Source organism: Perognathus longimembris, chromosome 6 (assembly GCF_023159225.1).
Source record: "Perognathus longimembris pacificus isolate PPM17 chromosome 6, ASM2315922v1, whole genome shotgun sequence".
Classification (NCBI taxonomy): Eukaryota; Metazoa; Chordata; class Mammalia; order Rodentia; family Heteromyidae; genus Perognathus; species Perognathus longimembris.
Window position 1 is genome coordinate 20,604,479 of NC_063166.1, and position 26,214 is coordinate 20,630,692.

Consider the following 26,214-nt stretch of genomic DNA (forward strand, 5'->3'; position numbering starts at 1 on the left):
CCTCATTCTCTTTGACTTCTCACATGCTTCCCTTCTCTCTGCAAAGGATGTGCTTTTCATCCAATTTTCCACATAAACCCTCTCCCTACAAGCATCTCATCTCCCACCCCACCCCCTACACACACACACACACACACACACACACACACACATACACACACTATTCTTACTAACAGCTTTCCTAAAGGTCACCACCAATTACCTCCATATCTCTTAAAGTCTTATCACTCCAAACTCCCTTTGCTAAACTTATCTTTTTCACTTGGCTTCTCTGTGGCAGGTAATTAAGGCTGACCGCCCTTTCCTTCTGGAAATTATCTCTTCTCTTCTTTCAGGACACTGTTCTCCTGGTAATAATCCTCCTACTTGTCTTGACTGAATCTTCCTTATTAACTTATTGCAAAGTAGACATTCTTTATCAATTTCCACTAAAACAATAGCTAGTCAATGGATAGCTACATACGCAGTTAAGTTATATTTCCTTCAAATTTGTTTCACAAGTTCTCCCAGGTTGTTTTTGACGTTTATAGTAGAATCTAGAACCTTCTGGATGAATGAACTCTGCTTGGAATTGATTCAGCTCAAGGTGGCTTTGAACTTCAGATCCTCTTGCTGCCTGAATATTGGGGGAATGTTGTGTACCACATTGCTTGGCTAAATTAATCTTAGTACGAATAAATCCTCACATTCAAAGCTACATTCCCTAGCCTAATATTCCAGGTTCTACTAAAAAAAAGTTCCGAAACTACGCAACTGTACCTTCACTCTGAGACTAGATAAGTACTCATCATGGACTACAGACAACTAAGGCAGTGGAAATTTTTCTCCCAGTTTCTGAGTACATACTTTTCAGATCCATGTTTTGTCAAAGTGTCTTAGTGACTTATGTTGTAGGAATTGCCACACAAAATATTTCTGCTCCCCAGCTGTTATGTCTCAAGTAGCATTTCTACCCTCAGTGTCCCACCCTGATATGAAAGCATTAAATCAGATCAATTAAAGGAGGCACATACTTGAAACTCTAATAAAAGGAATCAGAGGAAGCTCAAAAGAAGTGTATGTACACAAATAGCTAAATTTTAGTAGTTAGTAAATTAAGTTAGCGATAGATTACATTCACTATCATGTCTAATAAACAAGTTATACAATGACATAGGTTGCTCCTTTTTATTTTGCTTTAAAGACTCTTCTTTATTCAAGGGTGTCTACAAGTGATACCCATAAAGCTGGCCCTGCATTTTCATCTTTCAGGTCACTCGTTGCTCAATAATACAGTGGAAAGACTACTTCTGATCTGTGACCTCATAGCTGTTCTTCTATTAGTTCTATGCTCAGCATAATGGAATGTTAATAGGCTGTTATGATTTACTCTACAAAAATCAATGGGGTAGATCCCGATGGGTTAAGAAGCTACTTTGGTGGGTTTGACTATCCACACATCATTAGGTACCATTTGATAGGTCACTGACTCAAGGAATGAAAATTTTCCCTAAGGAATTCAATAGTTTTCTTAATCTTATGTTTGTTTGTTTGTTTGTTATAAATCCAACTTCATTTTAGATAGGTGAAAACAGAGAAGGAATAATTCCTTACAAGCCTGATATATGAGCAACATCCATAATATGGCACAACATAGAGACAAATAATATTTCAGTGGAGAATGATGATTACTGAGTTCTGAATTTGGAGAGAAAGTTTACTGGTGTAAGATAAGGGTTAACTTTTTAAGGCCTAGGAAAAAGAAAACTATATACTTATAACCCCCTACAAGATCAAAATAGAACATTAATAGGAACATGGTAGAATTCAGTATCAATTCTTGATAAAAAAAATTATTTTTCATCAAATGAAAGGTCATCCTTTGATAATAGAAGTGTGAGAGTACACAAAGTTGACCCAAGAAAAGTATCAATTTTTAAGATGGAACAGATTTAAAAAAAAAAAAAAAGATTGTCTTGCTTTGAAAGACTAAGAAAAGGAAAGCCTTTCTAAACTTCTGAGAGTTATAGAAAACATATTTTCTTTTTATCCTGAGGTTGTCTGGGGGTGATATATGTATTCAGAGTTAAGGCTCTTTTCATTATTTGGGTGTTGTTTCTTTATAGAACACATCTATAAAATTATCATTACCAGGTCAGAAGGCTCTACTTTCAAGGAGACAATGTCTCTGAAATTCAAGTATCTCAAAGGGATAAAGGCCATCCAGAAAAGATGGAGGTATACTAAAGAAGTCCCTTGAGGAACAGCCCTGAAGAAAGGGCCTTCACTTCAGGAATATTCCCTGCATGGTAAAAAATGAACTGACTTTTTTTTTAATAAAGTTTTCATCATTTTTTTTTAAATTCCCTACAAGGAACCCTGTGACTATCTCTAAAGGGAGCTAAGTATTCCCCAGCACTCTTGAGGAAGAACAAATTCTGTTCATAAGAATTATTGCCTTTAAATCAGTGGATGTTTCCTTGGCGCTACCACCTTGCCAACCCTTTGGTGCACTTAAAATTCCTTTATTTATGCCCTTTTTACACAATTATCATTTTCCCTTTTCTTTCTCCCTACCAGATTATGAGATCTCCAAGATTACAAACCCTTACTTTATTTTCCCAAAATTTCTACATTCCTTGTAAAGTGCCCAAAACAGACCCTCAACAGGATCTGTGACTTAGCCAAGCCCTGCCCTAGAGCTGGGGTTATGGTCATGAACAAAATATACAAACATGCCAGCCTTCACTAAGTTTACATTTAAGAGGTGTTTTAATGACTACATGTATAAACATTAGAGACTCAAGAGACTCTTATGGATAGCTTGGAAATTTTACTCTGTGAAACAGAAAATGATGTATGTGCATGACTTGCCTTTTACATAATTCTTTCAAATTGCAAAAGTTAAGTCCAAGCCTGATTTGCATGTGAAACTTAAAAGAGTCCTAGAATTTTCAGCAAATACATTTAGTAAATTCCCTTTATCAATGATCAATCGCAAAGCAAGGCTTTACTCTGCCATTATACCACTATTAAACCCATAAAGATGATCAGATCCTTGGAGAAAGCGTAGTTATTTTCATAAGCTGAAAACTATGTTAAGGACAGGCATTTAATGGAGACCCAATGGGCCACCAGTGAATATCTGTACAATGTTTATAATTCCCCAAACAATTTTGCTTCACACACACACACACACTCATTTTGAAAGAGTAGATTTGATAGGATCCAGGACCTATGTGGAACATCTTGCAGTGAAAGGCATTGCTGGATTGGCCAGCTGTGATCTTGGAAAATACAAAAAGCTGAGCTGCAGAGAATAGGTTGGATTTCCGTATCTGCTAGTTCCTTGTAGTCTTAGCTGGGGATGAAGGGAAAAGGGAATAGGAGACAGACCTAACTGAGAATTATAGTGACTCCACAGGTCTTCTCTGGCTGATTGGTTGTCCTAATCTTCAAACAACCAATCATGGCACAGCCCAGTGTATAATAACCCTAAACTCAGAGCCAGACAGAATCAAAGAACATATGGTAGATTGTCAGAGTAACAGAAGTTCTTGACCTAGGTACTTCTCTGAAGGAACTTCTCTTCATCTTCCCATTGTCCTGAATTTCATTCTTAAAATTCCTGACACAATAAGCCTAGAAGGCTTCAGTGACCGTGCTAGTGGGAAAGCTGCAACACACTGGCAGACATTGTCTGCTGCTGAACTGCAACATTAGGCAGGCCATTGTCTGATTCAGGGATGCAACCCTAGTGGTTGCTGCCTGCCACGGAGCCAGAAGGATTGTGATACAAACGCTATAAGCAACACTGTAAGAAAATTCTATGTTAATGTGAACCCTTGTATGACATGGGATATTGGCAGATTATGATTTCTTACTATCTTTTCTCTATAGATAGAGGCTCAAGCAGAGACTCAAGAAGTTTCTGTAACTTGCTTAATTTTATTCCACTGGTGAGTTGCTAAGTCAAATTTGAACACCAGCACTAATGAACTCCAATGTCAATAGTTAAGTTCTACCTTTCTACAATAAAATATACCCATTAAAAACAGAATTGGAAATACAGAAGAATCTCAAAAAATCAATGTACATGATTCTCTCTTCCCAACATTGCCCCCCCTACACACACACATTATTTAAGGATCCATGGGCAATTGCACAAGTTACTAAGAAATAAAAATATTCTGTATACAGTGATCAGATATTAGAACTTCTGGGAAGTTACCCATAAATAGTCTATGTAATTATGTCTAGACTGCTGAAGACAATCGTTTCATCTCACTACTTTCCTGACCAAAAGCAGCCAGCCCTATTCTGTAAGCTACTAAAGGATCACGACTTTGTCTTCAGAACTCCTAAGCAAGGCACTCAGGAAACACTCAGTGACTGAATGACAATACCAGAACACTGACAAGTCAGAAACTGGGGTGAGATTTCCTTGACATTTTCTATTTTTCTATAGTCTCCTACTAATTAGACTTTGAGCCATTGAAAGGCAGAGACACTCTCTGTCTTCCTGTATAAATCATGTACAGAACCCCAGATGGTGTCATGTTCATGTAGCATGTGTGTTGCATCAATATTTGCTCATTGATTTGTTGCTCAAATACCACTGAGTTGTGTTTGTCTGGCAAACCATGTGATTTTAATAATTAGTGTCTGAGGTGGGAAAATGTCTTAAAAAAAAAACTAAGGACGGATATGAAGTATCAGATGGGAGAGTGGTCTATTGGAAATATACTAGAACAGAGATAACATTGCTACAGCCAATAAATAGATAATGCAAAATGGAAAATGCACAGCGATAATATCTACAAAAGTAACACCAGCTCTGTTGCTTTCTACAAATATGCACACACATGCATATATACAGCACACACACACACACACACACACACACAGCACACACACATCTATAGGAAGTGTACCAAGTGACAAAAGTAGCTCCAATGCTATTGGGAATCTATGAGGTCACAAGGTCACACCACATGGAATAGAAAAATCAACTATTTGCTTAAGGAAATGAAAAACACTTAAAGCCATGTCTATAATCACAATATTTGTATAAATTCTATGACCAAAACATATGAACTAAACATCATTGGATGATTACACTGAATGAGGTGTTTTGACAACCTAACTTCCTGCTTCATTAAAAGTTAACCAGAAAATCATTCACGGTTCAAGCTTTCTGATTGGGGCAGAAGAGAAAGCCAGAGAATAGAGGAATGAGCAGGGACAAAGTAGATCATCCAATTAAAGGAAAACTTTCTATGTTTATCTCTCTGAGATCTCTAGGAAACACATTAGTTAGTCCATGTTTTCATGTAATTAATATAATTTAATCTTCCTTTGATAAGGAATTTTTAGGTATTGCAAGGCCATATTTTTCGTCAGAATCTTCCACATATTAAACAGCAGATTATATTGGCATTGAATACTTAGCTAAGCAAACATAGACACCAGGACATCCCTAGGGTTCCAGAAAACTTCAAATTCTTAATATATATTACTATCACATGTCTCTTTCTTCTAAGAGAGATGCTTAAACAGCATAAGTTGATTAAAGAGTTGGGATTTTTGCATTCTGCTTACCAGGGATTTATCTTCTTTGAAGAAAAAGTATTTTGATATGACTATGAGCTCAAGGAGTCAGATCACACCCAAAGACAATGATATTGTTAATACTTAATTGAAAACTCTTCTGAATTATTAATGGCATAATTTCTGCCTTCGGATAAATACATACTTGTTTCAATTGAATAAATACATATTTATTTCCTATCCAGAGATAAGAGCACATTGCCATGATAAACTACAATGCTCTTAAAAAGTACAACAGCTTTACACTATTTAATGTAATAGATGTAGTTCTACAAATTGAGGTCTGTGAAAGTCTCTGAAGCTCATTATATCTAAACTGTTGTAGATCTAAATTGAAACACACCAACCAGTCCCAACTGTCAACTATCATTGAATCTGTACTTGACTTTCAATTTTTAAATCTTTAAATGCTGTGACTAAAGAAAAACACAACTCTATAGGATCTCTACCCCCAAGGAAAACCTTAAGAACATATTAAGCAACATGTGTATGGCATATTTATGGTATGCAGCATTTACTCTAAGTTCACATTCCTATGCGGGACACTGGCAGCAAACCAGCTAAATGTGTATGAAGTCATAAGAACAAAGAGATACAAAGAGCTTGGGAGGGGGGTGAGGGGGATGCTGTATTAAATCAGTTGTCAGGGAGGCATCTGTAATATGGGGACATTTGAGCATCAAGAATGGGTAGTAATCAGAGCACAAGCACAGAAGCTCTGGAACAGAATCATGTTGACTAGGATATGTTCAAGCAATAGTTGCCAATAGCATAGTGTGGCTTTAGTACAATGAACAAAGGGGAGACCACAGAAGGAAATGAGATCTCAGAGGCGACAGGAGTTAAGTAATCAGCGCACACCTTGTCTTGCATGCAGTAGTGTAGATATTGTATTAAACCATACAGATATCCTTCCAGGACCACAATCTTTACTCCTTTAGACACTGCAAAAGTTATTTGCTAATGGCTCATAATGGTGGGTCTCTCCAGGAACTTCCTCCCAGTGGAAATGCCTCAAATGGTCAAATTCTCTTAACTCCATATCTCTAGGCATAAAGGATTGAATATATGTGCCCAGTAATTTCAACAGCTCAGAGCTCTCAAACTCACTACCAGCAGGTTTGAACCTAAAGTTCAAGTTTTTTAAGGAGGAGAAAGACATGCCCTAAGTACTACATCAAGGTTGACATTTAACTGTTAATTATACAGACTCACAAATGACAACCCCACCTTCTAAATATTTTCCTTCTTTAGTATCCAGTCCCAGCTGATAAGAGCTACCTGACCATTTTGGCTAGAAAATGACCCTCCCCCCTCATCTGCTGCTACTTCCTGCTTACATCATGGCACAACTATCACAAAATCCTACCAATTTCATCTCTAAAGTTTCCTCACATATATAGTCACTTCTAGACTATCTCTTCAATGCCCTTGCCTCAACTAGACTATTATCCTTTTTGGAAATAACCATCCAACTAGATTCCTACTTCAGGTTTCTTCCATCCATCCATGTGGTTGGGAGAGTAAACATGTCACCAACTCTTATATATGACCTAGGCGAGACCTGATATTGGCTTTGTTCTTGTAGCCTGTTTCCTACCAACTGATCCTTTCCTTCCTATAATTCACCAGTACCAAGCAACTGCAGTCATTTTCCTACCCAATAATGTGTAAAATTGATAGTACCATCTGACTAGGCACTCTCTGTAAAATTTAATTCCACTTCATTCTAACCCATTCTTTAAGATGCAATGTACTATTTTTCTCAACAGCCCTTTGATTCCAGTTCCTGCAAAGAATGAAGTTAGTTATACTTCCATAGCCTTACTACCCATGTGTCTCAAATCACCCGCATATCTCTATAGTCTAAGCCTCTGATGACAAGACTCCCTCTCACTCATCTTTGAGTTCCAGAAGATAGGACAGTGCCTAACAGGTAATAGGTCAAAGGAAAAATTTAAAGGCTGCAATTAACTGTTATCATTGCCTAGTGCTTTTTGTTTTTTAAAAAGACATTGTAGAGGTAGAAACTACTAAAAAAAAAAACAAATAAAACACTGTTTAGGGCAAAAAGAGAAAACAAACACATGAACCACAGAATGGAGTTTAAAGAACAATCAATAAATGCCCCAAATATTTCTATCTGCAAATGTGAAAAGTCTCCATGTACTTTGTGTCTCCTTCTAAAGGACATTAGGACTAGCAGAGGGTCAAAATGTACTTCGTCCAGAAAGCAAAGCCTAGCATTGGGTAAAGAATGAGACTCTCTTGGCTTATTCTGGGCCTACATACAGTGAAGGACATGGAAAAATGTATAGAACTACTTTGTGCAGTATAGTCTATTAAAGGAATGTACAGAATTCCTTTGGAAATTCATCTTTCCTAAAGTGGTGGGGCACATTTTCTTCTTACCACAGCCACAGCTGGAATACTTAAAAAAGAATTCACAGGAAATGTGGATGTCAAAAGGAAGCCTGAGATTGTATAAATGTATTCATTCAGAAGAATCTCTAGTGATGATGAGCCCTCCCCACTAGTTATAACTTGGTTGCCCCCCACTATTTCATATCATGGATGTGTGCTCTTCAATGCAGCAGTATTGCTAGGTGGTAGGACCTTTCATAAGTAGGACCTAGTGGAAGGGAAGCCATGACTGATCTCCTGCAAGGACTTGTTCTCTCCCAGTGAAGGTTTAATTCCACAAGAGTGGATTGCTATAAAAGAGGGAGTCTAGGCCTCTTGCTTCTTCTTGCCATGTGATATTCTCTCTCCGTATCTCTCTCTCTCCTTTCTCTCTCCTTTCCTCCCTCTTTTGCATGCATGTGATGTAACAAGAAGGCCGTCATGAAACAGGTCCTTTGTTTGAACAGAACCATGAATCAAAGTAATCTCTTTTCTTTTTGTTGGTTCTGGGGCTTGAACTCCAGGCTTAGGCATTGTCCCTGAGCTTTTTTTTTTCCCCTGAAAGTTAGTGCCCTACCACTGTGAGTCACAACCCTATTCTGGTTTTCGAGTGGTTAACTGGATACAAGAATCTCACAGGCACTTTTCTGCCTTGTCTGGCTTCTAACCATGGTTGTTCATCACATCTCAGCCTCCCAAGTAGCGAGGATTACAGGCATGAGCAACCAGAATCTGGCCAGAGTAACTTCTTTATTATTGACACAGCCCGTGGTGCTACAGAAAATGGACTAGACATACTTTCTTTAGATTTGACTCTGTTAGCTCATATTTATGCTAAAAATACTCACAGAGTAACAGGGAGGAAGATGGAGAAAAAGAGACATGGCCATGGTCAAGTCCACATGTGCTGGTCTAGCCATGCAGTCACGTGGGCTGTGCTGGGCTCTTCCGGAAGGGCATGTCCTCACAAACCTCCTATGAGCTCAGTCCAGAGAAGAGGGCAGGAGCTCTGGGAAGCAGTAGGGCCAAGGGTATTATGATGGAGTCAGCAAACAGCAGAGAGCACAGACAGAGCTAGACTCCACAGGAAAAACCACCAAGGGCAAAAGTGGCCCAACTTCTGGGAGACCTGGTAGTTAGAGGAAAGCCTTTTTTTAAACTCAGTGGGAAAGGCACACATAGAGCAGGCACCAGTGTAATTACTAAAGCCACCAGCCCCGTCTGCCAAGCCAGCCTCATGCAGCCTCTTGACCAGGTTTTCATTCTTGGCTTTGCTGCACTCACATCCCTTGGCTCTTCCTGCTCTTGCTACTAAATAAACTAGCAGATGCTTACTTTGTGTACTACAAAACCCCCAGTTATCTACCTTCTGGTTTGTTCTGGCATTGTCTTCAAATGGTAGAGCATCTATGAAACAGACCAAAGCACTCCAAAATTCTACTGCCAGGTAGGTCATTGCCAAGAATCTACTTCTAGCCGGGTGCGGGTGGCTTATACCTATAATCCTAGCAATTCAGGAAGATGAGTTCTGAGGATCTTGGTTCCAAGCTAGCCCAGGCAAGAGAGTCCATGAGACTCTCATCTCCAATTAATCACCCAGAAAACAGAAGTGGAGTTGTTTCAAAGTGGTAGAGCACTAGCCTTGAACAAAAGGAGCTCAGGGACAGTGCCCAGGCCCTGAGCTCCAGCTCCATGTCTGACAAAATAAATGATTTTAAAAGAATCTGCTTCTGCTAGGAGCTGTGACTCATGCCTGCAATCCTACTCAGGATGCTGGATCTGAGTGAGAATCACAGCTCAGAGCCATTCTGGGCAGGAAGGTCCATGAAACTCTTATCTCCAATTAATTACAGAAAAAGCTGGAAGTGGTGCTATGGCTGAAGTGGTAGAGTGCTAGCCTTGAGCAATAGGAGCTCAGGGACAGTGCCCAAGGCCCAGAATTCAAACCCCAGGACAAGCAAAAAGAAAAAAATCTTTTATTTTCCAAAGGTCACTATGAATTTTCCAATCACATATACCACACCCTACATGTGATCCTGAAACAATCCATCACTATTTTTTGTTCTTCATCTTCTCCAAGTAAATATACATCAGTGTTCAATTGCTAGAGGGAGGGAAATTGTGGGAGGGAAAACACAGTGTGTTTTTAGTTCTGAACTGAAGTGCACTGATCCCATTCTTCCTAGTTCTCTATAATCTTATTCAACCCTGTGGCCTCATCACCAGCTCTGTGGCAACAAACCCCCACCTCATTTCTACCTCAGAGTGCTCTGTTCAAGCCCAATGCCAGATGGACCTAATGGACATTTCAGATGCAAACTGCTGAAAGCTGAATTCTGCTTCCTCTTGCCACTGCTTTCATCATCCACTACTTTCTCCTGCCTTCCTCTGTCTTGGGAGTCCTCCATTGGCAGTTCTCTCTCCCTCTCTCAACCTCACATCTAGTCAACAAAGCTATACCACACCCCAGCTTTGCTGTTAGCCAAGAGGAGATGGCTTCTGTCACAGTGAAGTGCTCTCCGTATCTCTCTTGCAGATTCCACCAAGTGGTGCTGGATTTCAGTCTGTGTCCACCATGATAGAAGCCAATAACACCCCACTCATTCTTTCTGATCTCCCTCTAGGCCACACTCCTCCATTCCAATCTCAAAAGCACTAGAGTGCATTCAACAGGATCTGTTTCTTCATACCTTGGGTATTGGGGGGGTGGTGCATGGTGGCAAAGAGAATGGAAGGCAAACCTTTCTGAAGTCACAGATTTCAAAAGGCCCCCACATTATACAACAGCTGCATCTCCAAGGAAAATTCCTCCAAGAATGAAATAACACAATGTATACAATGAGCCAGAAGGAAACAGTCAAGTGGGTTAAATAGTAACAAGGTATAAGCCAGAACTAACCTGGATAGTGACTTGAAAGGCAAAGTAGAGGGCAGGTGTGTTTCTTTTTTCTTGCTTTTTTGTTTTGCTTTAAGAAAGGTCAGAGATGGTTAAAGTCCATCCACCGGGTAATCCAGTGGCCCTCTGGAATGACAGACACCCACGCTAATGTTCTACTCAACCCACTCAGGTGGATCCATATGGGAACAGTGGACTTTCTTGAATCTCTTCATACGAATAGAGCTCTCACAAAGAATATATTCTTAGGAAGAACAAGCTGCCAGTTTCAGCTCAGCTCAACATGGAGAGGGGGCAGATATTTCACTCAATGGCTCCAATGTTAATGAAGTCCTCTTTTTTCTATCTTTGGGGAGCAGAGTCATTATTTCCAGGGCTCACCCCAGATAGAGTTATTAACTAGAAACTCTCACACTGTCGCTCGGCAACCTTGAAACTGGTTGCAAATGGAAGACGGGCAGATCTTGTGTGTGCTGCCTTCTCTAATAAAAGTTTTTGTACCCCTGGGTTAAGTTGATTGCTCAAACTCTGAAGGCCCCTCCCTGCCCCCCACCTCCAGCCCACTCGAATTTTCCTTAGGCTGATTGACTCTAGGAAAACAAGTATTGCATTATGCTTGACTCCTTGGAATGAGATCAATTCTAGTTTCAAATTCCCTTGCGGAACAACCCCCAAGGCCATAGACCCTGTAAAACTCCCAGATGCCTAGCAGCCCAGGAAGGCCTGGGCTACAACAAGAAAGCATTACTTAAGTACTCATCAGCAAATTAAATCCTAACTGGCATCCTTCTGAGATCTCTTCCAAGGCATTGGGGCAGAGACAGGTCTATAAACAACCCTGTCTCAGTCTGGCAACTCCTCCCAAGCAGAAATGGCCAGGGCAGAGGTTTTAGCAATGTTGGGCTATGATGTTCTCCAACTGGCACCATCTGTGCATGCCTGGCCAGACTTGCTGACAGAGCAGGCTACATAGACCATTGCTAATCTAGTGGGGTTACCAGGGTCAGCCTGCAACAGGATGCCTATAGATTTCAAAGGCCGGCCTTCCCTCCATGTCAGCTAATCAATCTAGGTTGAAAAGCAAGCCTATTTTGATTTCACTTGCTTTTAAATTTCAAAGAAGAAGGGGGAAAACCTCAAGTGTTAAAGCTTTTAGGGTAGCAATGGTGCTCACACAATCAGAATCCTGATGCCAGTTCAGTTGTATGAGATTTGGTTTTTTTTGGAACACGAGGCTTAGGGGTTGATCCTTTGCCAAAGTTCAGTTACAAGGCCCTAGAGGACAACTTTCCTCAGACAACATGAGCTTTTAAAATAGTGACTTGGAGGAAAGGGCATCAAAGGACAAGACCCAAGGTCAACCACAAGTCCTACACACACACACACACACACACACACACACACACACACACTCACACTCACACAGAGTCAATGTCTACTCCCAGGGACTCACCAGATCACCCTGTATGAGCTTGGCTCCTGTAACTGGGAATTAGGGAAAATCTGACATTAATGATCAGTGTAACTTCAGATTCATCCATGAATGTTGTCACTATCTACAACCTTTCAGGTGCTTTCTAAATTTCTCTTGTGTGCCTGCACCTAGAGAGCCCTCAAACTTTTTCTTTGTTTACTGAAAAGGGGGCCAATCTGAGTCTTCCATAACCTAAGAGCCTGTGTGGGAATGAAGGGGCAAGGAAGGGAGGTGGGTGGATCACACAAAGCCTGTCTTCAAAACACCAATGTCTACATATGACTGACTTATTTTAGGCTTGTTATACTGATGAAATTAAAAGCCTTTAAAAATAATTTTTTCAATACAACTGAGGTTGATGATATCGTGACCAATTGCTGTATTCATTTCTTTATAGATGAAACATTCTCCCAGATATACAAGTCAAACGATGACTCAATCCCATAGAGCCAAAAAACCAAACTGCCACAAAACTAAGACATTACTACATTCACTAAAGAAACTAGATCTCTTGTTTACAATAATTAAAGGTTTAAATAAATTTCAAGATAAGTGACTTCATTTTCTTACACTTGCTTAGATATCAGTTTCTGTACTTAAAAAACTTAGGACTTTCAACTGGGCTAAAGAAGTGGTGGATAAAAACAAAGAATTTGAGAGCTAAGCCATAGTTCAGAATTCCATGAACCCAGATTAATTTCCTTATAAAACTACATGCCTGCTAAGAGGTAAACCAAGATATTCACAGATGTGACATTTGGCGTAATTTGAGAAGCAGATTTGTGTGCATTCATATTAAGTAATTTCTGCTTCTCGTTTTTCCAAGCTCCAGGCAACTATAGCTATCTCTAGGATATCCTCTTCAACACATCTGTTCTTTCCAGTACCACCCCTTGTATGGGTGGCACTGTGTCATCTAATAATAATCCATTCAGTCACTTGGGATTCTCTCAAACAATTCCGCATCAATCAAAGCTCTACCATCTCCGGAGCAGATATGCCCCCAGACTTGAGACTTCATTTCAGGATATCACAAAAGAGAACACACACACACACACACACACACACACACACACACACACACACACACACACCGAAGCCATCTAGGACCCCAGGTATACTGAAGGAGATTTCATTCATTCATTTAACTTGAAAAATGAACATCTTGACATCCCTGAGTGGCTTGGTTTGATCTTTCACAAACAATGTTTTACTAGACATAATTTCACATATGAAGCTCATTGCTTCAAGTCATAGGACTTCTTTCTTACTCTGCTTTGTCTTTATTATGCCAAGTCACCAAAACTTCTTTTGCGTGTTGTTGCTGTTGTCAATCTTTATTTTGGTGCCTGGGCACTGTTCCATTAGCTTCTGGACTCAAGGCTAGCACTCTTACTACTTGAGTTATAGCTCCACTTTTAGATTTTGGGGGGTTGTTAATTGGAGAGAGGTATATCACAGACTTTCTTGCCCATGCTAGCTGGCTTGAATATCAAATCTTAGCCTCCTGAATAGCTAAGGTTACAAGCTTGAGGCTCCAGCAGCTGGTAAAACTCCTTTTCTAAACAGACATTTCTTAGGATTTCACTACATTTCTCAAGGTCTGCAGTAGAAAGCTAAGAATCTAGAGAGAGGCTTTGTAATGTTTTACATGTAACCTGTCTAAACCACCAACTGATGAACACAGGTCCAGTGTTTAAACATTGCAGCTACCCAAGGTGATGCAGAAGTAACTGTTCAGACTTACGCTGTTTCTAATAACAGTTCCATGTAGATGAATCTAGTTGACTGATTGAGAATGCAGGATATCTGTACAGTAGAATGATAAATCATTGGGAAACTTAAATATACTATATCCAAACAAAAAGGTAGCAAAATGATGACCACCCCCCCCAAAAAAAACCCAAAACATTCCTATAGAACTCTCAGAAAAACAAAACAAAAAAACTGAATTACCAAGTTCAATAGGAAATGGTAACTAACTCTTTTTTATTAGCCTGCCCCCCCCCGCCCCTGCCAAAAAGCAAATCAGAATAGGTAATAGGTGAGAGAGAAGTCCCTCCCACTAAGAGGAACTCAACCTAACAGGGCACTGACAATATCTTAAATTATGCTTATTTCTCTTTGGTTTTTAAGTATGCGATCATATTCCTATGAGCATATTGTTAAAGGTAGAGTTTTTGTGTTTTAATTCTCTCACTGTCAGTAAGGACCAAGTTTATAGCTCAGCAGTAGTGGGTATCTAGCATGTGGGTCCAATCTGTAGCAGGTACCCGGCTACTTGTGTGCACATACGTGCATGTGCATGTGCACACACGCACGCGCATGCACACACACTCGAAATCCATGCTTGGTCTACATGTCCCAAAATTTGAAAATACATGACTACACATTATATAAAAGAAAAACCCTGAAAGCGCCAGTAGATCACACTTACAAACCTAGCTACTCAGGAGGCTGAGATCTAAGGACCACAATTCACATCCAGGCCAGGCAGAAAAGTCTGTGAGATTCTTATTTCCACTTCATCACCATAAACGACAACAACAAAATCTGGAAGTGGAGCTATGTCTCCACTTGTGGAGTGAAAAGGCTCAGGGAGGACACCCAGGCCCTTAGCTCAAGCCTAGGAATAGCAAAAAAGAAAACCCCTGATTTCTGAATGGTTTTCATTATGTGTGCCTGTGTGTATATGTGTGCAACTATATAAACATTATATATACATATATATATACTCTATATGCAGAAAGTAGATATACAAAATGATGAGGGCAAAAAAAAAAAAAAACAAAGTGTATTTTATTCTTTCACTCTCCTGACCACTAAGACTATATCTGGCTTATGAAGATTCCAAATGAATCACATGGCAGATACTGGATAGAGCCCTAAGACATTGAAAAGATACAATTCTCCCTCTCTCAGCATCCTTCAATAATCAGACAGAAAAGCCCCAGGTCCTCACCACGGAAGTCTTCCTTAAAGAAGATCTGCTTACAGGAGATGTTACTAAAACAATGACCTTCCATTCTAGGTTGAGAGGAATGAAAGGCAGAGTTAAGTGTCCTGAGAAATTGTTTGGTTCCTGATAAAATGTTGGTGTAATACTAAAAACTAGTTAAGAGTGATCAAAGCAAGCAAAATGAAACTCCGTGGTCACTTTTCCTTCATGTGCCATTCACCTCGGCCTAAGGGCTGCCTCTCTGACAACTCCAAATAGTTTGCCCCAGGCTCAGCTTGCAAGAACCAGATTTAGTAACAGCCAAGTTCTGATTCTGAAAATGCAGAAAGTGCTGATTTTCTTAAACATTTAATATCCTAGTTCTCAATGCAACTACCCTCTCTCTAATGGTTTTCTGAGATTATCATCTAATCCTTAATTCTTACTCAAGGAAACCAGTTAAGAACTCTCCATGAATGTAACTTAGAACGACTAATTACACTAAGAAGAAAAGAAATCTCCAACTGTACTATGGCGAAATGCATCATTAGATAGAATGGATCATCGTTTAGGAGAACAAAGGATTATCATGGACCAACATGAAAGAGAAACAAAATCAAAAAGGAGATCATGACTCCTGTCTGTACTAGAAAGTTATATACAAAATGCCAACCAGCCCAAGCAAAAGATTTATCTAGAAGCTCTGACTTCTAACGCACCATCCAGAAACCACCAAAACATCATGGGGCCAAATCCAAAATGATTCTAACAAGGCTGACTCACCTAGCTGGCACAGCACCTAGTGGTGCATGACAGCGTGTTTAAGGTTCTGCTGCTCATAAACATTTTTAAAGGAGAACACTTCTTTTCTACCAGATGCCTCCATCAATTTTTCCCTAACATAGGAATAGTTCAAGGAGCAGAGCAACAAGGTATGACTGATTTAAAGAAGGTTCGGGATTACATGTAACAACCACGCCTTTACGGACCTGTCATCTCCCCCCTTCCATTGCTCAGTAAATAGTGTCTCTTCTAACTTCCCGGGATTGTTTCTAATATCACCTTTTAAATATCCAAACAGGAGGAGTGTTATCATTTCTGAAGATACCAAACATCTTATTTGAGTGACATGTCCAAAGTCACACGCTTGGAAACCAATCAATCAGATTTATCAGCCAAACAGAAATAGAAACTAAGAAAATTCACTTTATCTCTTCGGCTAACAGCCCAGGGTTTCTTTCTGTGTGGTGAAATATCTGAATTCATACATTTTTTAAATTAAGTATTGCAATTATTTAATGGGGTAATAAAACAGTGCTTTTATAACTACCTTTCAAAGCTTAAGCACATGTTCAAACTAACCGGACCACCCAGATTAAAATGCTAGTTATTCCATTTGATGTTTATTTGGTTTTTTTCTAAATGTATATTTAAGTGGCAATGCCGTAAAGGGAAGAATTAATGATAATCGATACCAGATCTCCAACCATGGAGCTCTTCATGGGTTTACAGTATTTAGTGAAGTCAGCCAAGGGAGGAAAAAATAAAGCATTCTAAAATGAGAAAACTTGCACAATACTTTAAGAGCAAGTTCTCAACCATATGCTGTATTCTGAAAGCACTATTATCCAAAGACCAAGACACAGACCTCTGAGAGACACAAAAAGGAACATGTAGAGATCTTAGAAGTACAGGATGTAAATTTAATCCCAGATGCCTTCAAAACTATGTCACAAGTCAAGATTCTACAATGAAGTATAGACAAACTTCAAAAGATGCAGAAACAAAGAATGCATTCACTTACCAAAACTTGCAAATAGATTATATTCCCAACAAATCTTCATAATTCACTTAGAACACAGCTTCTCAAAGAAACATTATCCTAAGTAAGGTTTGGGTTTCCAGACTAGCCTCTAGAAATGTTGTTTTATTTCAATTCCATATGTACATGAGGTAATAAATGTATTGCACCAAAGCAAGAAAGAGAAGCTAAGGGCCTGGGGCAGGGAAGGGGTAGAAAGGGGTAGGAAGGGAGCTCTTTAGGAGCAAAGACATGAAGTCTGCCTCCACTTGAGCCCCTTGTGCTACAATAGCAAGAATAAGTAGGTGCTTGCTCCTCTGCCTCCTCTCCCTCCCCTTCTCCTCTTTCAGGCCTCATGGGAAGGGAAGAAGACACAGGTGTAAAGGTGTTTCAAGTCCTAAGAAGCAATTAAGCCAAATGAGCAGTTCCTGGGGCTACCAGAGCAGACAGGAAGACCCTCAAAGGCTGGGGTAGTAAAGCAAGAGCCCCAAACTGCCTCCCACAATAGCTGAAGCCAAAAAGCCTCATAGAGTCCAACTAGCTGAGTTGCCCCTACAAAAGGCTTTGGGAAACCAAACAGGCACAAAGCAAAGCAAGGACAATAAATTGGTCGAGACCACCCCCAAGCCAGGTATGGTGGCTCAAGCCACCTAGGAACTTTGGGGGGAGGTGGAGTTGAGGGAATTGAGGCTCAAAGCCAGCCTGGACATGAACGTTCACACGACTCCAACTCCACAAGTGGCTGGGTGGCATGCACCTGTTTTCCCAGCTACAGAGGAAAACACAATGAGGAGAGCACAATAGCTGGGTGCTGCAGCTCCCAGAGACCTGGGGGAAGCCTAATTAGGAGGATCAGAGGGGCTAGGGAGGTCTAGGTAGGCCCAGACATAAAGTGAACTCCTACCTAGAGAATAACAGACCTAAAAAGGGATTGGAGGTGTGGCTTCAGTGGTAGAGCACCTGGCTAGCAAGTGTAGGATCCTGAGTTCAAGCCCCAGTACCACCAGGGGGGACAAGGGGTGAAGCATCCAGGAATGAGGATGAAGATTACCTTTAATAAAGCTAGGATATAGGTCATTTCTTCCCTGTCTCAAACTAGGTTGGGTCCTTCATAAAGCTAGCAGAGCTCAAGTACAGAGTACTTCACACATAAGTAATTTCCTAAAATTACACCTTGGATGCCTATATTCAGTTAATTACCCAGATCCTTTTTTTTTTTTCATTTCCCCCAGTATTGGGAATTGAACTTGGGGGCTTTGTGCTTGCTAGAACAATGCTCTACCACTTGAGCCCCATCCTCATTCCTACATTTCATATCATGTTCGAGTAAAGAATAAAGGGTGACTGCCCAGGACCACAACTGAAAAAAAAAAATCAAATTTCTCAGGCACAGAGATTGGTCAGGGCCTAAAAATTCTTCTATTAACAGCACTCACCTAAACTTTTAAAACCTCCCTTTAATCACGGATATCACTGCAAGATTAAAATTCAATTCCAGTCCACAAAACCTGACAATCAATAAACAATCGTCCTGCACTGGAAATGCAACTCACAGAGAAGTTGTCACTCTGAGAAATGGCAGGGTCTTCCTCTAGCCCAGGCATCATGGAGTTGTCTCCTCCCTGCTCCCACTGGGAGCACCTGAAACCACCTTCAAACTACGCTGGGGATTTGCACAGCTACACACTGCATCCAGGTGAATACTTTTCAATGGGCTCCAATTAGGCTCTAACTTAAGAGACTGCAAGCCCTTACACGAGTGACGTGGGGCTCTCCCCCTTCAGTCTCTGCCTTCATGAGGAAAAAAACACTGTAGACAAGTTGAAACACTGTGCACAAGACAGCAAGAGATTTAAAAAAAAAAAAAGAAAGAAAGAAAGAAACCTACACTCCATGATTATGATATCCTCCAAGCACCCGATTTGGAGACCACAAGGAGTGACGATTTCCCACGTGCTGTGAGAGCTGGCTCAGGACTGACATGATGAATTAATTCAGCTGTAGCACTAGAATCCACATATGCACCGGCATTATGCAGTCCTGTGGCTCCAGCAAATCTCCAGATAATGAGAGAAACTATGAGACATACCGAGAAAGGCACTGGGCTGAATCGGAAGACCTAGATTTCTTTTTTGGTATTGACTCTGCCAGGTTCATCTCAAGGGAAGGAGCAAATCTCTCTTTCTCTGGGACTAAATTTCCTCATCTGTAAAATAGACAGCAGATGCTGTCTTCTAGCACAGAATTCTAACTGACATGGAAACAAACTCACTCATTTCTATGCCCACCCCCTCTATCTGGCACAGGTGCCTCTACTTCGTAGTGAATGGCTTCGTGGGCTTTTATAAGGACAAAATGTGATCTTTGACAACAAAAGTAGAATGTATGGGCAAAGCATGATTCTTATAATCCCTTCAAAGCACCATGTTAAAAGGGAAGGAAACGTAGAAAAAGAAAAGATAAAATTGACCCAGCTAAGGGCAACGTGAGAGCCCTTAGCTCTCTCCTCCTCCTCTATGCCAAGAGCCAAGTCTCTCTTATCATGTAGCCGAAGCAGCACTATCCAAAAACATTGTTATTGCTGGAAGAAAGGTGCTTCAGATTTCAGCTGGAATCCTCTGATGGAGCACTCTCAGCAAGATCACTTCATTCCACCTGGCAGGCCACTTAATAGAATGCCGACACTACCGTTCTTTTGTGATGTTCTGTGTGTGTTATGTACCTGCCTTCCAAAATAAGGCTCCAGAGTAGCTTTGGGGCAAGGAATAAGTACATCTCTCTATTAGGGATGGCATTCAACAAGGTGACTCAAGACCTGTTAAGCAATAAAAACATTAGTCTGCACAGAGCCTGAGGTGTGGCCTACTGTGCTGTTCCAGGTCCACCCTCCCCCCACCCCATGGAGTCCTTTAATCTCATGAGTGGGCGAAAATTGTCCTAGAATACCCTGCCTAGTAGCCCCACCCCACTCATCTTCCACTCCTTCTTCCACTCCTTCTCTCCCTCCTTTCCATTTAACTTCTACCTACGCCCAGATCCCATCTTCCCATTGGGGATGAAATGCAGGTCAGACAGTTCCTCTCTCTGCCTTCCTACTCTCCAGCCTGATGTGTTTGCTTCACTGGGAAATCTACATTTGGCTTCACCCTCTGCAGACTGAACCACTCACTGTGGGAGGCAGAGAAAGAAAAGGAATGGCCATGGATACTTTTTCCCCCCTGGGTTCTAAATCTGTACAATCTGATTTAAATTGAAGTATTCTTTTTAAACCCAAAGGAAATGGGCAGTTGGCCAAGATGATAGCACAGCCCTTAAAATCTGGGCACAAAGATCTTCCGCTCCCTAAGAAGGTACCTGTACTTGATCAAAACCCAGAAAATGCACTCAGTGGAAAATTGAGCTCACTCTGAAGAACCACTTACTCCACTATTACTGTGAGAGCCTGCACAGGACTGTCATCTCCTTGCTCCAGTGTTTTCTAAACCCAAAGCAACTTCCTGCTTGTTGTTCACCAACCTATTATCCTCTCAGCTTCAAAAGCTAACTGGCCAACAGATATGTTTTCTGCATGAAGCAATTCCTAATGGCATTCCCAAGGACTGCTCTGCTTCCAAACATTTAGAAGGAGCTAAAAAAAAAATCACCAGCCTCTGATATTGAACAACTTTGTATTATATGCCTGAACTGCATACTCTAAACAAATGGTTTTCTGCACAGAAACAGAAAATTTGAATCCTGTAAATGATTAAAATCAAAAACAATAACAAAAAAAAACCCTAAGGTGTAAATATAAGGAATCATGCATCCTCGTCTCAGGCCATTCACTGACTAGCTGGAAAACATGAGGAAAGATGTTTTCTATCCCTATATCCCTTTATGAAGTAGCACTTTATTAAGCTGAGTTGGAATGGTATTGCATTATGCTTGAAGCCTTCCTCAAACAAATAAGGTACGTGGAGAGTCCTTCAACTCAACAGTTAGATACATATCTCCATGTCATTTTTCTGTGTCTTTTATGCCTCAGAGCTGCCTTCCACATCACTAGCAATGGAAACCCCATTCTTAAAGTGAAAACTTTTCCATTTGGGTATGTTTGTTATGTTTCTGTTTTCAAAACCATATATTTGCCTATGAGATTATTCTATAAAGAAAAAACACAGGCTGGGAATGTGGTCTAGTGCTTGCCTAGCATGCATGAAGCCCTAGGTTCAATTCCTCAGCAACACATATACAGAAAAAAGCCAGACGTGGCGCTGTGGTTGAAGTGGTAGAGTGCTAGCCTTGAGCAAAAAGAAGCCAGGAATAGTGCTCAGGCCCTGAGTTTAAAACCCAGGACTGGCAAATAAAGAAGGAAGGAAGGGAGGGAGGGAGGGAGGGAGGGAGGGAGGGAGGGAGGGAGGGAGGGAGGGAGGGAGGGAGGGAGGGAGGGAGGGAGGGAGGGAGGGAGGGAGAAAAGAAAGAACGAGAGAGAGAGAGAGGAAGAAAAGAAAAAACGCAGTATTCTGCTTTTGTTATTTTTATTTTAACTCCATTCCATATCATTTTTGTTTTGTTTTGTTTTGTTTTGTTTTTGCTGGTCCTAGGGCTTGAACTCAGGGTTTGGGCACTGTCCCTGAGCCTCTTTGTGCTCAAGGCTAGCACTCTACCACTTGAGCCACAGCACCACTTCTGGCTTTTTTGAGTAGTTTACTGGCGATAAAGAGTCTCACAGGGACTTTTCTGCCCAGGATGGCTTTGAACCACAATCCTCAGATCTCAGCCTCTTGAATAGCTAGGCTTACAGGGGTGAGCCACCAGTGTCCAGCTATTCCATATTATTTTGAACCATAAAACTCAAGGCCATTTTACTATAAAGAGGGAACTATGTATTTTTTAGGTTTCAAGTTGCTAAAGTGTCTCTGTAAAGTATCATCTTTTGCCTTTACAACTAGCTCACTGTGTAAGACAAGTATTATTATCTCTCTGTTAAGAATACAAACATTAAAATACTAAGGGGTTGAAAAGTATCACAGAAATCCAATTAGGCTTACTTGCTATAAGGACATGAAATAAGGAATTCTTCCTTTATCTCAAGATCAAAACAGAAAGAAGAAGAAAGAATGTACTTAATTAATTGAGAAATCTATTATCCATATGGAAGCTACAGAAACTTGGTACTTTTGTTGATGTCTATGTTCCAAAATAGGCCCCTTACTTTATATTTGTTACAACCTGGATTCCAAAAAAGAAAATATTCCCCGACTTTCTCCCAGGTTCCAACAGCATGATTATTTTTAGATCTAAGCAAAAACTGTTCCTTTGACCCAGTGCACTGACCAACTTTTGATGATAATAAATAGCTAACACTTGTACCACACATGGTAGGTAGTGATACATAACAGCTCATCAAATTTTGCCTCACATTATCATCCTATTTTAAGATGATAAAGCAACCTTCTGAGGCTAAATAGTTTACTAACAGTCACACAGCTAGGAAGTGCCACATTTGGGATTTGAACCTTGGTCTTCCCACTCTAAACCCTGTGTGGTTTCACCACCATAGGCAAACCTAGCTCTCCTATGACGTTAGCATATTGCTATGGACAAGTTGGTTACTTGTTTTACAACCTAGGAGATTCTTGTTTACCTTATCTTCTTTTATTTCCCTGGTGACCTCAGAATCAAGATGAGATAGATTATACTGATTATATCTATCTTAAAGATGAGGAAATGGAAGCTTAAAATAGTTTACTTGTCTAAGGTCTTCTGACCAGAAAATAGAAAAAAGCCAATCTCCTACTCTAGTCTGTTGTCCAACAGACCTCTCCCTTCTATAGCTGAAGACATTATACTTTAGGACAAGAACCCAAAGAAGCCCAGAAGGAAGGGATTGAGATAGTCTTGACCTCAATTCCCAAGAGAAAGTACCAATCATTCCTGCTCTGTGTTCACCAACAGTGAGGGATGGAAGGAATGAAGAGATAAAGGCAGGAAAGACCTCAACCACTTAAACATACAACACTTTATATAGACCAGAGACTCTTAGTTGATAATTTATTACCATCTTATATTAGTCAGCTTTCTATTACTATAGAAATACCTGACATAAATAACTTAAATAAAAGAAAGCTTTGAGCCAGCTTGCAATTTTGAAGGTTTGGAAGGTTGGCTCCATGGTTTGGGCCTGTGCAGTGAAGTACATTGTGGTAGAGCACATAGTGGAAGAAATCCATGGACCCTCTGGTGGTGGAAAGTGACAGAGGGAAGCAGAAGAATAGAGACAGTCCAACAATTCCCCTCAAAAACTCACCCTAATGATCTACCCCTCCCAAAAACGCATTGCTGGGAAATAGGTCTTCAACATATGGTGGACATTCTAGACACAAACATGCACAGGAGAATGAGTTAACATGTTGATTGGGGTGGGGTGTTGTTTTCTGTTTAGGATTTTTGGGTGCTGGGGAATCAAATCCAGAACCTCAAAGTGGGCCAGTGCTCTCTCACAGAGCTATACCTCAAGCCCCTAAGTAACATTTTGAATGGAAACAATCCTAGAAAAAAGAGCTAACTCCTACAGGAATGGAGTTCCTAACTGGCCATGGGCAGGTACTTGCCATTACGTTTCCAGTGCTAGGATCCCAAGCCACTGTAGGGCAGTTATTATTATATCTACCTTCCACATGAGAAAAGTGAAATTCCGGAAAGTAAAATAGTGTGCCGAGATTTAAAGACTCCAGTATTCAAGCCTAAGATCTAAGCTGGAATACCACACAGAGTACACAAACATACACCTCAGGAAGGAAGTCCACATCAGGGGAATATCCTGCCATCAAGCTCACTGTTTCAAAGGACTAGAACTTTTGAATACACCAACTCCAGTCCACAACTTCCACCGGAATATAAATAAACAGGAAACTTTAAATGTATAACTAAAGAAGTTTGAGACATAGTATATTTTTGAGGAAGTACCAAAGAAGCTAAATAAAAGCAGCTTACGCGAAAAAGGGCCCAATTATCAGCTGCCTTCGCCTATGCCTAGAGTTATAATCCATCTTTACTTGGGAAAAAAACTACAACCGGAAGAGGTTTATGCCACAGCTTCCAAAGTCACAGCTTTGGTTGGCAAGTGAATTTAGTAACCAGGAAGGTTCTGCAAGCTGTAAAATAAGAATGCCTGCACCTGCAGCGCCTGCAGTGAGTGGAGATTTCATGGTCCACCAGGTAACACTAAGCAATCCATACTTGTCTAACTAGCTGTAGCTACCTCACCAGTTGTGTAAACAGGATACCCCTTTTCACTACAGCCCAACAAACCACAGGGACTTCTAGGTTCATTCTAGCTCTATCTTCCCATAACAATGGGTGAATTGATGAAACCATTGCAAGCCACAGTGTGTGTGTGTGTGTGTGTGTGTGTGTGTGTGTGTGTGTGTATTATATGATATGACATTGTCTCTGGAAAGCACACCAGAAAATTAGCTCGGGACTTATATCAATGATATATATCACATAATACTTCTTTCTGGTGATCTATAAATCTTGCCATGATTGATTTTATCATTAATATTGCGAAGTTGGGAAGCAAAGGGGGATGTAGACTGTAGGTTTTCATTTTTGTAGTACTTTTGCCAAGAGGCTGAAGCATATCTAGTTTGAAGAGGGTAGGGTTAAGGGAGAGGAATATGGAGCAGGGGAATGGAGAGAGGAATGATGGGTAAACACAGTGATAATACTTAAGGCACATAGGTAGAAATGTAGGAAAAGGTGGGTGGGGAGGGATGTGAGTAGGGGAGAATGATGGAAGGGGTGACCCTGATGACAATGCATTATACACATTAAACTGACATGTTGAATAAACCCCTTTGTACAATTCTTAACTATAATTATTTAAATGATTATATGGAGAGAGAGAGATGTTTTCGATGTTCAATTAATCCAATATCCATGCCACACTGAGGACATAGTCCATCTAATCCCACTCCTCAACCTTTACTCATAGTCTTCCATTAACATCATTTCAAAGTCATTTTGTCTTCCATACAATGCGAGGCCAGGATTAGAACTTACTGACTTCTGCTTCCTCCCACAGGATCTTGTACCTGAATGTGAGAATCATATGAGTCAAAGGAGAAGAGGCATGTTCTCTACTCAAACCATCACCTTTGCTATAGTCCTCTCCAGGTGAAAGCATGAGACAGGAATGAGAGGAAAGGGCTCTCAAACACATGGTATCCAACCTGGGCAGGAAGCCATTATTACAGGGTCCAAGAGAGAAGTATAGGAAATTCTATGCAAGGTTAAACACAAACATTCTAAGACCAAACCACTTTTGCTATTCAATGTTCACCTTGATTTCATAGAATAAGCATAAAGAATAAAGAAAGCCAAGCTGTTGATGTTCAGTAAAATTATTGGCCCGGGGGTGGGGAATGATTCATATTTGTAATCCTAACTACTTGGGAGATGGAGATTAGTGGTTTACTGAGGCAATGAAGTATGCAAGACTTCGTCACAACCAGTGGCTGGGTTTGGTGACACACACTTTCATCCCAGTAATGTGGGGAAGTATAAATAGGAAGACTACAGTCCAAGCCAACCATGGGCATAAATTGAGGTGCTATCTTGAAAATAATGAACATAAAAAGGTCTGGTGGAGTGGCTCAAGTAGTAGCGCGCCTGCCTAGCAAGGTGAGGCTATAAGTTTGAATTCCTCAACATCACTGAAACAATACATCTACATATAATTTGCGTGGGACTAGCCCTTCTTTTCTTAAGAACTGCCAAATCTAAAAAAGGGATTCTAGTCTAGTCCTATAAGCACAGAGCCCAAGGATGGTTTTGCTAGGGTAGAATGATAATAATGACTAAAGGTTGCTATGGGGGACATTTATAAGACAGGTCTCTTCAAAATGTGGCACTGAGGTTTTTGGCAGCTGAACCAGTGTCAGAAAATATGTTCCTTGTAACAATGGTGAAGAGTGGGAAAGAAAGAGAAATGAGGCATGGATTCCTAGAACATCACATGGCTTTTACACACTCTCAAACAGACCTCAGCTTCTGTGGGAGCTGTGATTCCTTTTCTCCTCCTCATTGTCCTCTGTATTGTTGAAATGTGACAGGAGAAACAATAGCTA

The 26,214-nt window shown here is 40.6% G+C and overlaps 1 long non-coding RNA gene across 1 annotated transcript in view; it reads right to left on the reverse strand.

The window, feature by feature from the left end:
* The window catches only part of LOC125352975, a 236,811-nt gene that overhangs the window by 58,813 nt on the left and 151,784 nt on the right, over window positions 1-26,214 (reverse strand). Inside the window, exon 5 of the long non-coding RNA XR_007211224.1 lies at window positions 18,538-18,609. This is a non-coding gene — a long non-coding RNA (uncharacterized LOC125352975). The remainder of the gene's footprint in view (window positions 1-18,537; window positions 18,610-26,214) is intronic.